Source organism: Schistocerca americana, chromosome 2 (genome assembly GCF_021461395.2).
Source record: "Schistocerca americana isolate TAMUIC-IGC-003095 chromosome 2, iqSchAmer2.1, whole genome shotgun sequence".
NCBI classification, from domain to species: domain Eukaryota; kingdom Metazoa; phylum Arthropoda; class Insecta; order Orthoptera; family Acrididae; genus Schistocerca; species Schistocerca americana.
In genome coordinates this window covers 1,005,846,165-1,005,860,082 of record NC_060120.1, presented here as the reverse complement: position 1 = coordinate 1,005,860,082, position 13,918 = coordinate 1,005,846,165, and positions in this window count along the sequence as shown.

Below are 13,918 nucleotides of genomic sequence, written 5' to 3'. Positions count from 1 at the left end.
CTGCAAAGTAAGATGGCTGTTTCAGCATGGGTCCACACCTGCTACCTCACAATCGCTTGAGTTGATCTGTAGATGTAATCATTCCATCTACTCCGTATGTATTGTTTCCAGAATACATTCTGAATTAATTGAAAATCTCTCTGTGGGTGCTCTAATTTATTTATAGCAGTTTACAGTTTTATGCAGACCGACAACTTATGCTACAGGAAATTAATATGAATATCTCTCTAAGAAAGACAAACTAAGCCAACTACAAAACATTGTGGGTCAGGAAAAGGTCTGTTTAAGAGAAAAATCGATGTATGGACTTCAATAATAGCCGTTGGTTGTGGCCGAGCGGTTCTAGGCGTTTCGGTCCGGAACCGCGCTGTTGCTACGGTCGCAGGTCCGAATCCTGCCTCGGGCATGGATGTGTGTGATGTCTTTAGGTTAGTCACCTTTGAGCAGTTCTATGTCTAGGGGATTGATGACCTCAGATGTTAAGTCCCATAATGCTTAGAGCCATTTGAACCATCTGAACTTCAATAATATCAACGGCCTATCAGGAAATTTCACTTAGCATTATGTCACATTAAACTGTTTTCACACACGAAGGATGTGTTGTAGCGGTTCTGCAATACAAATCTTACAGTATACGTATGTATTGAAAAATTGCATTAGATTCTTCTGCTTAAGTTTGTTAGGTAATTGGGACAGTTTGTAACTGTTTTCTGTATTGTTCAATATATCGTATTATATGGAAGGTTAAACATAAGTAATGTATACGTCACGAGTGAAAAACAGAATACACTTCGCTAGCCGGAAGATAACAGTCCAATCACAGCGTCTATTTATCGTCTCGACGTCTTATTCTGTGTCGGCTTCTTCCTTAGCTGAGTGGTCACCGTGGCTACCTGCCAATTACAGGACCCGGGTTCTGTTCTCGGCCGAATAGTGACTATATCTGCTCACAAACGGGGTGTTGTCTTAATCATCATTTCATTACCATAGAGCTGCAAGTCGCTGAAGTGGCGTAAGGTAAAGACATGCGCCAGGCGGGCGAACAACCCCAGATGTGTTCTACCGGCTAACAATACCACACGACCATTTTTTTCGTTTCTGTATCGTCTGACAGTACATTGCCTTACTATTTACTTACACTACAGGCGGACATTCCGTCGCGCATATATCGTATACAGATCTTAGTCTCCATGAGGGGATTTGAAACATAGATTTGATCAACTACTCTTTTTGCAAGTGTCATTATTGACGATGATAAAATCTACGCTTTGCAGAATGTATGGGGAGAAGATAGTCTGCTTTCTCCCTATTCAGAAAAGATAGCGCTGGAGCCAGCTGTACCACGAAGATAAAATACTCTGTAACGAGAAGTGCGGCAGCTTATAAGTCGGTTTGCAGAACTCGGTCTTAGAGGATGCTGCGTAGCTAGTGTTATTTTTACCACGCCAGTGGAGGAGGCTGTGACTTTAGATTGTTACTGGAATTTATTATGAGACTAGTTATCGGTTAACTTTGCGAATGGAGCCAGCATTAGGCAGGCGAATGATCTGAACATGGGAGTTCACTGTGGGAGACAAGAAAGGAGCGTCCAGCGGTGTTTTGCGCCACGCATCGGCAGCAGATGTTTCAGGGCGGGGCACCACTAAGCATGCCGGCCGCAGTGGTCTAGCGGTTCTGGCGCTGCAGTCCGGAACCGCGGGACTGCTACGGTCGCAGGTTCGAATCCTGCCTCGGGCATGGGTGTGTGTGATGTCCTTAGGTTAGTTAGGTTTAAGTAGTTCTAAGTTCTAGGGGACTTATGATCTAAGATGTTGAGTCCCATAGTGCTCAGAGCCATTTGAACCACTAAGCATGATTTATTATCCACGTTCTAGCACAGCGATGGAAAAAAATCACGTCACGAAGATGGAATGGTGCGACATAAACGAAAGTTGGTAGGCGTGGTTCTACATCTGAGATGATGTCTAGTCAAATTTCGCGTCAGTTGCATAAGAATGGAGCTAGTAGCGCCACTATGAGGATGAAAATTAGGTCTGCTTTAAATACACGCTTTAACGTTCGCGAGTGTTAGTTACCTTCGGGATTGGGCCTGGTGAGCTGATGCTGGTCAAGAGTGCCTTTCAGACGACAAAGATGACGTTATCAATACCTCACTGAGTTTGAACGAAGTCGTGTGTTAAGGCTACGAGGAGCTGGATGATCCTTCTGCCGTACTGCAGAAAAATGTGACAGGAATGTAGCCACTGTACATGACTGGTGGGAGCGGTAGTCACATGAATGTACGCCCGAAAGAAGACCGGGCTCCTGACGGCCCCGTATCACTACCGAGAGGGAAGACCATCGAGTTCGGCGTAAAGCTCTGTCGCATCGTACTGCATCTCCAGCAGCGATCTGAACAGCAGTTGGCACCACAGTCACCTAACGGACTAGTGAAAATCGTTTTTCTAGAATATTTCCAGTTAACTTCAAGGATAACTCCAAGCCAGATGCTCTGTAGCGTGCATTCCACTGACCCGAAACTACTAACATTTGTGACTTCAGTGGTGTCAAGAGAGCTTGATGGAGGGCGGGGTGGAGGTCTGTTGTGTTTTCTCACGATTCTGTCAGTGCCAGTGATGGCCGTGTGTTGGTTAGAAGTTGATGGCCTGCGCCAGACCTGTCTGTGTGCTAGGCGCACTGAACCTACACCTGGAGCTATGGTCTGGAGTGCGATTTCGTATGCCAGCAGGAGCACCCCCGTGGTTATCCACGCACCCTGATTACAAATTTGTACGTCAGTCTCTTGATTCGACTTGCTGTGCTGCGACTGCTGACTGGTAATCCAAAGGGTGTTGTCAAACAGGGTAAAGCTCGCCCACATACCACTGTTGTAACTCAGCATGCTCTTCAGAGTGTCGACATGTCGTGCTAGCCTGCTCGATCACCAGATCTGTCTCCAGTGGAGCAGGTATGAGATCTTCGGACGATTACTGAAGCGTCATCCACAACCGTCATTAACTGTCCCTGTATTTACCGATCAAGTGCAACAGGCGTGGAACTACAACCCACAAAATGACATCCAGCAGCTTTAAGGCACAATAGATGCACGTTTGCATGCTTGCATTCAAAATTCTGGTGGTTACATCTGTAATTAACGTACGAAAATTTCACAGTTATCTCGCGTTTACGTTAACCTGGTGTCTTGCAATCTCAGTCCGTTAAATACGAGTTCTAAGGCCTCAGATACTTTTTCTAATTAACTACTCACCCGAAATCGATGAAACTGGCGTTACTTCTCGACGTAATCGCCCTGCAGACGTACACATTTTACACAACGCTGACTCCATGAATCCATGGCAGCGGCGAAGGCTTCTTTAGGAGTCTGTTTTGACCACTGGAAAATCGTTGAGGCAATAGCAGCACGGCTGGTGAATATGCGGCCACAGAGTGTGTCTTTCATTGTTGCAAAAAGCCAAAAGTCACTAGGAGCCAGGTCAGGTGAGTAGGGAGCATGAGGAATCACTTCAAAGTTATCACGAAGAAACTGTTGCGTAACGTTAGCTCGATGTGCGGGTGCGTTGTCTTGGTGAAACAGCACACGCGCAGCCCTTCCTGGACGTTTTTGAAGCAGTGCAGGAAGGAATTTGTTCTTCAAAACATTTTCGTAGGATGCACCTGTTACCGTAGTGCCTTTTGGAACGCAACAGGTAAGGATTACGCCCTCGCTGTCCCAGAACAGGGACACCATCATTTTTTCAGCACTGGCGGTTACCCGAAATTTTTTTGGTGGCGGTGAATCTGTGCGCTTCCATTGAGCTGACTGGCGCATTGTTTCTGAATTGAAAAATGGCATCCACGTCTCATCCATTGTCACAACCGACGAAAAGAAAGTCCCATTCATGCTGTCGTTGCACGTCAACATTGCTTGGCGACATGCCACACGGGCAGCCATGTGGTCGTCCGTCAGCATTCGTGGTACCCACCTGGATGACACTTTTCGCATTTTCAGGTCATCATGCAGGATTGTGTGCACAGAACCCACAGAAATGCCAACTCTGGAGGCGATCTCTTCAACAGTCATTCGGCGATCCCCCAAAGCAATTCTCTCCACTTTCTCGATCATGTCGTCAGACCGGCTTGTGCGAGCCTGAGGTTGTTTCGGTTTGTTGTCACACGATTTCCTGCCTTCATTAAACTGTCACACCCACGAACGCACTTTCGACACATCCATAACTCCATCACCACATGTCTCCTTCAACTGTCGATGAATTTCAATTGGTTTCGCACCACGCAAATTCATAAAACGAATGATTGCACGCTGTTCAAGTAAGGAAAACGTCGCCATTTTAAGTATTTAAAACAGTTCTCATTGTCGCTGCTGGCGGTAAAATTCCATCTACCGTACGGTGCTGCCATCTCTGGGACGTATTGATAATGAACGCGGCCTCATTTTAATACAATGCGCATGTTTCTATCTCCTTCCAGTCCGGAGAAAAAAAAAATCGGAGGCCTTAGAACTTGAATGCACCTCGTATGTTACGCCGCGATTTTTTCCGTCAATGCAGATCTGTGGGTCACGCAAAGCAAGATGGGTTCGCAGAGGATGGTGTCTTTTACATGCGATTCTGCCGACAGTATCCTCCCAAGTGAGACTGAGGTGGGACGGGCCAGCTTAGAAACTCATTTTGTGGATCACCGACATGTTGTTTGAGAGTCTAGTGGCGGCACCAGCGCCATCAAGACATATGTTTTAAGGCGCACCACAAGCAAGGTATTATTTTGTTTCTCACTGACAAGTATATCGCCCTCTTTATCAAAGTTGTGAGCTAATCTGTTTGTTCCATCAATTATCTCTTGATTCTAGAAGGCTACACAGGAGCCAGGATTGCTCCGTCTTACATTGTAGAAGGCTACAGCGGCGCCAAGTTACCCTTGCGTTAAAACGCAGTAAAAAAGTACACTGTCTCTTTTCATAGGCATATATGCTGGTCGAACAAAGGGTTTTTAGACCGGCAGACACAGTTACTTACCAGTTTGGATCCACTGCGAAGAAAACTGCGAGTATATTCTATGCGCCGACGGTTACCCAGGTTCCTACAAGACACAAGTTTAAAAGAGTTCACAAAGAGAGATTGCCTCTACAGAAATGAGAGATGGCCACATGATACCACCATCCGAGGGTAGGAGGCTACGAAGAGTGTGTTGCACAGCTGGTTTGTTCGCGTATTTGTTAAATACCACAGAAAGACTGGCGTGAGAGAGGCACAGAACTATAGTCTGCATTATGACTTCTACTTCTGGAAGTCCGCCCAGGCGTGTTCAAGTAGTGCATGGACACGCAGCATTAAACTCGCTGTCTTTATTTTATTTATATCTAAGGCTTGTTAAATTGAAACCCAGATTGCACTGGCCATCAGTGAAATGTCCAAAACGCTTAAGTGTCTTATTCAATAATCAAATTAAAACATGATAATGAGAAAATTAAAAATAACATAAATTTTAATGAGAGATTAGACATTGTAAATATACAGTGTCCGGTATAGTTTAAGTGCGATTTAGAATATAACGTTTATTTACTTGAAATGGTTAGGATTGGCCAAGTTCTTCAGTTTTACGTGTTTGGGTCAAATTGCTCTAAGCACTATGGGACTTAACATCTGAGGGCTTCAGTCCCCTAGACTTAGAACTATTTATACCTAACTAACCTAAGGACATCACACACATCCATGCCCGAGGCAGAATTCGAACCTGCGACCGTAGCAGCAGTGCAGTTCCGAACTGAAGCACCTAGATTTTACGTGTTTCTATCTTTTAGCACAGCACTAAGACAAAATAAGATGGTACGGCAAAAAACACAGCAGAAAGAGCGAATAGAAGACAGTGTAAAATTACGTGTATGTAGGCAACTGATTTGGTACTAAGGTAGGTGAAGTCTTTTGCATCTGAAAGCTAACTGACGACCAGCTGGCACTCCGCGGCGAATCCAGCAGAGCCCACTTGCAGAGGTGACAACAAATTTTTGGTTGTGGGTAAATCCCGGTACGGGGAATTTGGACAGTGGTCGGTCGCTCAGAAGAGACGATGCACCATCAATGGCGGAGTGTCAGACAAGTTCAAACATGGCTTCTAACAGCACTTATAAATTCTACAATAAATAACGGTTATATAATAAAGCAAATGTGAATACGTCCTCGACGTCAGAACAGTGAGGCGTATCCAATAACACAACAATATTTTCATTACCTTAAGACCTGCAAGAGTTAATATTTTCCAGTGACTAAAGATTTTCACAGTGAACCTGTGAAATATCAAGCTTTAAATGCTTCATGCTATTTCAGCAGTCGATACCTCCGACGATAGCAGTGCACTACATTTATCATCCGTGAATGTTCTGGATCTGTATGTATTTTATTTATTAAGTTATAACGTCTTTTACATCTTTTTCTCATGTAAATTTTGGGCAGAACACCGCATTCTCCAAAATACCACAGCAAATTTACACAGCAAGAGTACCTCATACTTCGTTGTACTTGTGTATCTACTTAATGAAAATGTCACTATTTTTGCCAGATATTTATGTAACTATGTGTTACAGTAGCCAGTACAACTGAAGAGAAATGGACATCTCTAAAAGGGGCCATCACAAAAGTTGGGAAGGAAAACATACGTACAAAGAGGGTACCTGCGTTGAAACCATGGTAACAGAATAAATACGTCAATTGATCGATGAAAGGTGGAAATAGAAAATTTCCGGGAAACTCACGAATAGAGAAATGAGTCGGTGAGGAATGAAATAAATAGTAAATGCAGGGAAGCTAAGACGAAATTGTTGCAGGAAAAATGTGAAGACATCGAAAAAGAAATGACTGTCGGAAGGACAGACTCAGGATACAGGAAAGTAGAAACAACCTTCAGTGACATTAAAAGCAAGGGTGATGACATTAATAGTCCAACGGTAATTCCTCTGATAAATGCAGACGAGTGAGCGGGTAGGCGGAAATAATATATTGGAAGCCTCTATTAGGGGCAAGATTTGTCTGACGTGATAGAAGAAAAAGCAGGAGCCGATTTAGAAGAGATAGGGGATCCAGTATTACAATCAGAATTTAAAAGAGGTTTTTAGGACTTAAGATCAAATACGGCAGAAGGGATAGATAACATTCCATCAGAATTTCTAAAATCATTGGGAGAAGTTGCAACAAAACGACTATTCACGTTGGTGTGTAGAATGTATGAGTCGGGCGCCGTACCATCTGACTTTCGGAAAGGCATTGTAAACACAATTCCGAAGACAGCAAGAGCTGACAAGTGCGAGAATTATCGCAGAATCTGCTTAACAGCTCATGCATCCAAGTTGCTTACAAGAATAATATACAGAAGAATGGAAAAGAAAATTGAGAATGCGATAGGTGACGATCAGTTTGGCTTTAGAAAAGGTAAAGGCACGGGAGGGGCAATTCCGACATTGCGGTTAATTATGGAAGCAACACTAAAGGAAAATAGACACGTTCATAGGCGCTACGGTCGCAGGTTCGAATCCTGCCTCCGGCATGGGTGTGTGTGTGATGTCCTTAGTTTGGTTAGGATTAAGTAGTTCTAATTTCTAGGGGACTGATGACCTCAGATGTTAAGTCCCATAGTGCTCAGAGCCATTTTGAACCACGTTCATAGGATTTGTCGAGCGGTGAAAGGCGTTCGACAATGTAAAACGGTGCAAGATGTTCGTAATTCTGAGGAACTTAGGGATAAGCTATAGGGAGGGACAGGTCATTTACAATATCTATAACAGCCAAGAGGGAATAATAAGAGTGGACGACCAGGATTGAAGAGATCGTATCAAAAAGGGTGTAAGACAAGGACGTAGCCCTTCACCCCTACTGTTCTATCTGTACATCGAGTAAACAATGACTGAAATAAAAAAAAGGTACAGGAGTGGAATTAAAATTGTAGGTGAAAGGATATCAGTGATACAACTCGCTGATGACATTGCTATCCTGAGTGAAAGTGAGGAAGAATTACATGGTCTGCTGAACGGAATGAAAAGTCTGAGTACACAGAATGGCTTGGGAGTAAATCGAAGAAAGACGAAGGTAATGAGAAGTATTAGAAATGAGAACAGCGAGAGACTTAACATCAGGATTGATGGTCACGAAGTAGATGAAGTTAAGAAATTCTGTTTCTTAGGAAGTAAAATAACAAATGACGTACAGAGCAAAGAAGACATCAAAAGCAGTCTAGCAATGGCAGAAGGGGCATTTCTGGCCAAGATAAGTCTACTAATATCAAATATCGCCCTTAATTTGAGGAAGAAATTTCTGAGAATGTATGGTAGTGAAACATGGACTGTGGGATAGACGGGTCGGAGGAGAATGGAAGCATTTGAGATGAGGTGCTACAGACGAATGTTGAAAATTAGGTGGAGTGATAAGGTAAGGAATGAGAAGGTTCTGCGCAGAATATGTGGAAAACACTGATAAGGAGAAGGGACAGGATGATAGGACTTCTGTTAAGACATGGGGGACTGACTTGCATGATACTGGAGGGAGCTGTAAAAGGCAAAAACTGTAGAGTAAGACAGATTGGAATACATCCAGCAAATAATTGAGGACGTTGGCTGAAAGTGCTACTCTGAGATGAAGAGTTTACCAAAGGAGTGGAATTCGTGACACGAAGCATCAGACCAGTTAGAAGACTGATGAAGAAAAAAAAAATAAATAAATAAAATTACAACTGCTCGTACAAAATTAATGTCGGTAATTTAACAAATGGTCAATCGCATGTGTTAACTGGCATCACTATCGTTAATGCCAAAAGAAGCATGAAACTGATGTAAATAATTTTTTAAACAATATCTAACGAAATTTTTTTGTCATTTAATGTGAGCGCATTGGCACAAGGTTGCTGGCTTAACTATTTACGAACAAACTATTAATTATATTTGTTGTAAATGATCTGAATGTGACCAAATGTTTATAATATTGTTTTGTATGGATATTGTTGGAGTTGTTGGAGTATATTAGTTTAGAGCAGAAAGTGGTCAACATGAGTCAAATACTCTCTGTACAACATAAGACGGATGTTCGTTTCGTTGGGGACAGCCTTCAGTCAATAGGGAAGCAGATAACAGCAGAGGACTGTTGAAGTCAAGTAGAGACGGACACGTTTGAAGTGGTGCAATCAGGAGAGTGATTCAGGATACTTTGTTTTATATAGTGAAAAATTTTACGTTTATACGTAAGGAAAGCCGAGCTGACTGTGGTAACGAGTGGTATTTGATCATCTAGCTGTTAGATTCGGGGCAGTGAATGGCGGCTAAAATATTATTTTTCCGATTGCTTTACGGAATCGAGAACAACATATGAGTTTCTACTGGCTATCTTGCGTGTGTTAATTTGTAAATCATCACATGTTGAGCTTTGAGCAATTTTGAACTGGTGAACATTGTGTATTGTGATCACAAAATAGTTAGTTTCCGCTTGTCATGAATGGCTACCTAACTCGGGGATTCTTCTACCATTCTCTTAAGGCTTTCGACGCAACTTTACGTCATTTGATAAGATTATTTTCTGTCTGTATTGTAATTACATATCGTAGGATAACTTTCCGTTTAGCCGAGATATATTTTCGTGATTAAATCTTATTCAGTGTAAGTCTCTGTCATCTACATAAATTACAAACTTTAGAACAGAACACTTTTTATTAAATTATTAGTTTATCTTTTATTTCATATTCCTGTGAATTTTAATAATTCGTATTTCTAGCCAATGACTATTTGGCTACAGGATCACGGCTACAGATTATTATGTGCAAAGAGTTATCTGCTGGGCATGAAAGCAAACACGCGCGGTTCAGCCCTATGACGGCATCTAGTTATTCTCTGTAGGCACTGCCATGGATAGCCAATTACCTATGTTGCGACCAAAATCAGGTAACGTCGCGACTGGTTTGCTCGTGTGGGATACGGTGTAGAGAGCAACTACGCAGCAGAAAACAGTTATGTAACTTCGCAACACGTAGAAAGGGAAGAGGGGACACGAAAAGTTCAGCTGCAAAGTGAGGTTGAGATGAAAAGGTACTCAGGCCGGGGCTGGAGAGGATCCAGCAGTTTCCGTTTTAGAATGAGCTGTGCCTCCTGGATAAGGGGATTTCAGACGGGGATTCAAAAGAATCAAGATGTGACTGTAAGGAGCTCTCTCTCCTGAGGTTTCGAAGTTTCTAGACTTCGATGTTTTCGAGGGTACACCGCGGTTTCAAAGATTTTTGATGTAGCGGAACTGTAGAAGTTTTAAGCATTCGGTGGGTTTATTTTTACTTGGAATACTTTGAACATATCTTTTTGTAAATTACTGGTACAACTCCAGCTACATACATTTTAATTCAGAGCAGCTAACACGTCCGGTCAGACGTTGTAAACTTGTCATCATAAAAGGGACGTATTTTGCAGCGGTGTGTAATTGGTAACAAAACTCAGACGAGGCAAAATTCAGATAATAACCGATCGCTCATTTACGTTCCCCTACCAATAAAGTGTTGTAAACCATTAACTGGAAGCTATAGCTCGCAAATTGTGGTTTGTCCTGGTTTTGTTGATATTAGGCAAGCGGAACTGTGCACAGTAGCCTAGAGAGCTAAAGTAAATACGAAAAAGAATTTAGTGAGACACAGTAGACATCACTGTGCACCTGAGTCATCACAACGCTGTAGGCAACACATCGGCTCGTCAAGACTTTGCATTACTGCGGTCATCACGTCGGCGTCACGACACAACGTGTCACTGGGGCCAGCCAGCACTACGAGAATCCACACCAGGCTGGAGTTTGCAACATCGGACAGGGAAATGGTGCCTCACTGATCCAGCGTTGTAGTCTCTTCAACAAGCAAGTCGAGAGAGTTTCCTCTGCGTACACTTCAGGCGAACTCAAGGTCCTCTATAGAGAGGTAAGAACAGACAGCGACTGCATTTTTTGCGTGTATTTGGGGTTGTATTGTCAACCGTGGCAGAGTAGATTAAAAATTCACCAAGTGACTGTGGCCTGCATCAGGAAGTTAGCGAGTCAGCGAACCGTAGTTGTAGTATGGTAGTGCCGACAGAGGAAAATTCAAAGAAGCTCATTTTAAATAAAGTTGGGGAGCTAAATTCACAATTTGAGGATATGTTAGGGAAAATGAATCTAAAACTGAATGAACTGAATGGAAGACGCACAAAAAATTCTTGGAATTGGAAATCGATTGACAGAAGGTGAAAAGAAATTATCTGCCAAGTTGGATGTGGAAGTGAAAAATAGAGAGTAAGAGCAATCTACCCCTGATAAGTTTAGCGGTAACGTTATGCATGTGAAATCTGCATTAGAACGTGCTATGAACTCCCACACTAATAGTTTTCAATTCAAGCTATGACAAACGGCATACTGTATCAAGGCTATGGGAACTAATAAAGTTCATATTCCTTACGTTCAGCCTGTCAAGCAGGGACCATTGTCTAGATCAGTGGTTCCCAATGCACGGCTAATTTTCTGAGGGGTAAAGACTGAAAGGTTCGATTCAGTTTCAGTCACGTAACTAAATTAGGTTCCAATGATCATTACAGTCATCACAATTAGTAAAGCTCTAGTATTGATTACATAAGTTATCAGGAATTACTTTTCTCGGTTAGTAATATTAATGTGATGTAGGTTACAGGTTCTTCACATAGTCCATAGTCCACCCACTATACAGTTATGTTGTGCATTGTCCAGTACATCGCTGATGATAAAAGGGAGACATATACGTAACAAATGCTAAATATCTCGGGAAAATGTCTTCTACAAGTTCTTGATAGTGCCTGCAGTAGTCCAGTGATTGCTTCATTACTCGCTTAGAAACAGATAAATGAATTAATTGACAGCACGACAAAGCAGTAACTTCGTAAGGGCTACTATAGTGTTGTACACTATTATTATATTAGTGGTTGTGGTCAGAGACAAACTATTAACAGCCTAAAGACGTCCTGTTTCTGCCAGTTCAGAAGTTTTGAGTGCAGCAATCAGGTGATTTATGAACAGTAGGTACAGTGCTCACATTTTAACTTGATTTTAAATAGGTTTGCAGTGTGTGTGTCAAGCGAGTGTCGCTATGGAGAGGTGTAATGCAGAGGAAGTATGTTTTCTAACAAATGTCTGCCCTCACTATGGATAGTTAGCTTTCTTACTGAGGAGTTGAGAGTAGCAGCCAGCCGTTGTGGCCGAGCGGTTCTAGGCGCTTCAGTCCGGAACCGCGCGACTGCTACGGACGCAGGTTCGGATCCTGCCTCGGTTATGGATGTGTTTGATGTCCTTAGGTTAGTTAGGTTTAAGTAGTTTCCATTTCTAGGAGACTGATGACCTCAAATGTTAAGTCACATAGCGCTCAGAGCCATTTGAATCATTCTGAGAGTAGCACTTGCGATGCACCACAAATTCCTTCGTCATTCATTCTAACAAATACACGCACACGCACAAACTTTGTATCATTCATATTTCATCATTTTAAAAATAAGAGTTCCAAGAAAAGTCTTTCATTCTGCAGTTTAGTTAGGTGCTAAAATGATGATGATGATGATGATGATGATTATTATTATTATTATTATTATTATTATTATTATGTGAGTGAGGGGGAGGCAAGAGATGGTGTGGGATGGAGGGGCAGGGGAAGTGCGAGGGTCCTAGCTAATATGACTGTATTGAGAGGTAATTGGCTAAGAAAGGTTAGGAATCACTGGTCTATGATGTTTTAACTTTTTGTAGGGATTATCTTGTGGAGGGAATGTCGGAGGAGACGGCAGTTTTGTCAAGCATTACTTAAGAGATCTCTCCGCGAACTTCGGCAAACCATTGAAAAGCTTTTGAGATGTGTTTCGGAGTACGTATTTGATTGAGACCACTCAGGCTACATCGAAAAACGAATTTCTGAATGGGCCTGTCTACAAATGTCCTGAGGAGATAATGCAGAAAATAGTATACCTTCACAGACCATTTGATATCTTAACCGAGATTTGCACTTTAAAATGACGTATATCTTAAATACCCGTACGGGAACTGATTCACAGTCCGGCTCATTCAGTTGAATCATTTATGGACTATGCGTAAACCTGGGATCAGGCATTGTCTTATACGCCGCAATCGACAGTAAAGAGAAGTGGAATTACTAACGGAAATAATAAAAATTCGCGTTTGCCGATAGAGAAATGAGGGTTATAATGGCCGTGGCGAAGAAAGTCAAAGAACAGTAGCGGCTTCTAGGTAATAAGAACCAAGGTTTTTCTCGGCAGAATTGGCGACAGTTTGATGGGTAGTGTAACCAAAACTAAAGGGAGAGGTAGCAGCAGAGTACAGTAATTTGTGATATTCCACAGCATGGATAGTTTGGTAGTAATCAGCAAAGGGGATGGTAGCAGTGAGGAGAATGAAGGGCAGGCACATTTGTTTATGCAAGATGGAAGACACCTCCTGCTGAACAATTCTTTATGTAATGACTGAATGGGGAAGGCGAGTGTGAAAGATCTGATGGATAAAACAAAAATTTATGAATGCATAAATGCTTAAGGTTGGGAGGAAGAGGAGAAGTTTCTTTCCCAGGGACGTAATAGCGATTAGTATCCCTAAAGAATATAGTTATGCCTTTATGAACGTTTTTGAGGATGACAAAGTTTTAAAGACGTATGTTATATGAATGTTAACTGTACAAGACGTGGGGGATGAATTACTGGACGAAAAGGAAGAACTGAGAAAAAGTGTCTTGTCAGTTACTGAGGCGAGTTTGTATGGTGTGGAATCCAAACTGATCTTCCCCGAGGTCGGCTTCTAACAGTTTTTCCATTCGTCTGTAAATAATTCGCGTTAGTATTTTGCAGCTGTGACGTATTAAACTGATAGTTCGGTAATTTTCATATCTGTCAACACCTGCTTTCTTTGGGATTGGAATT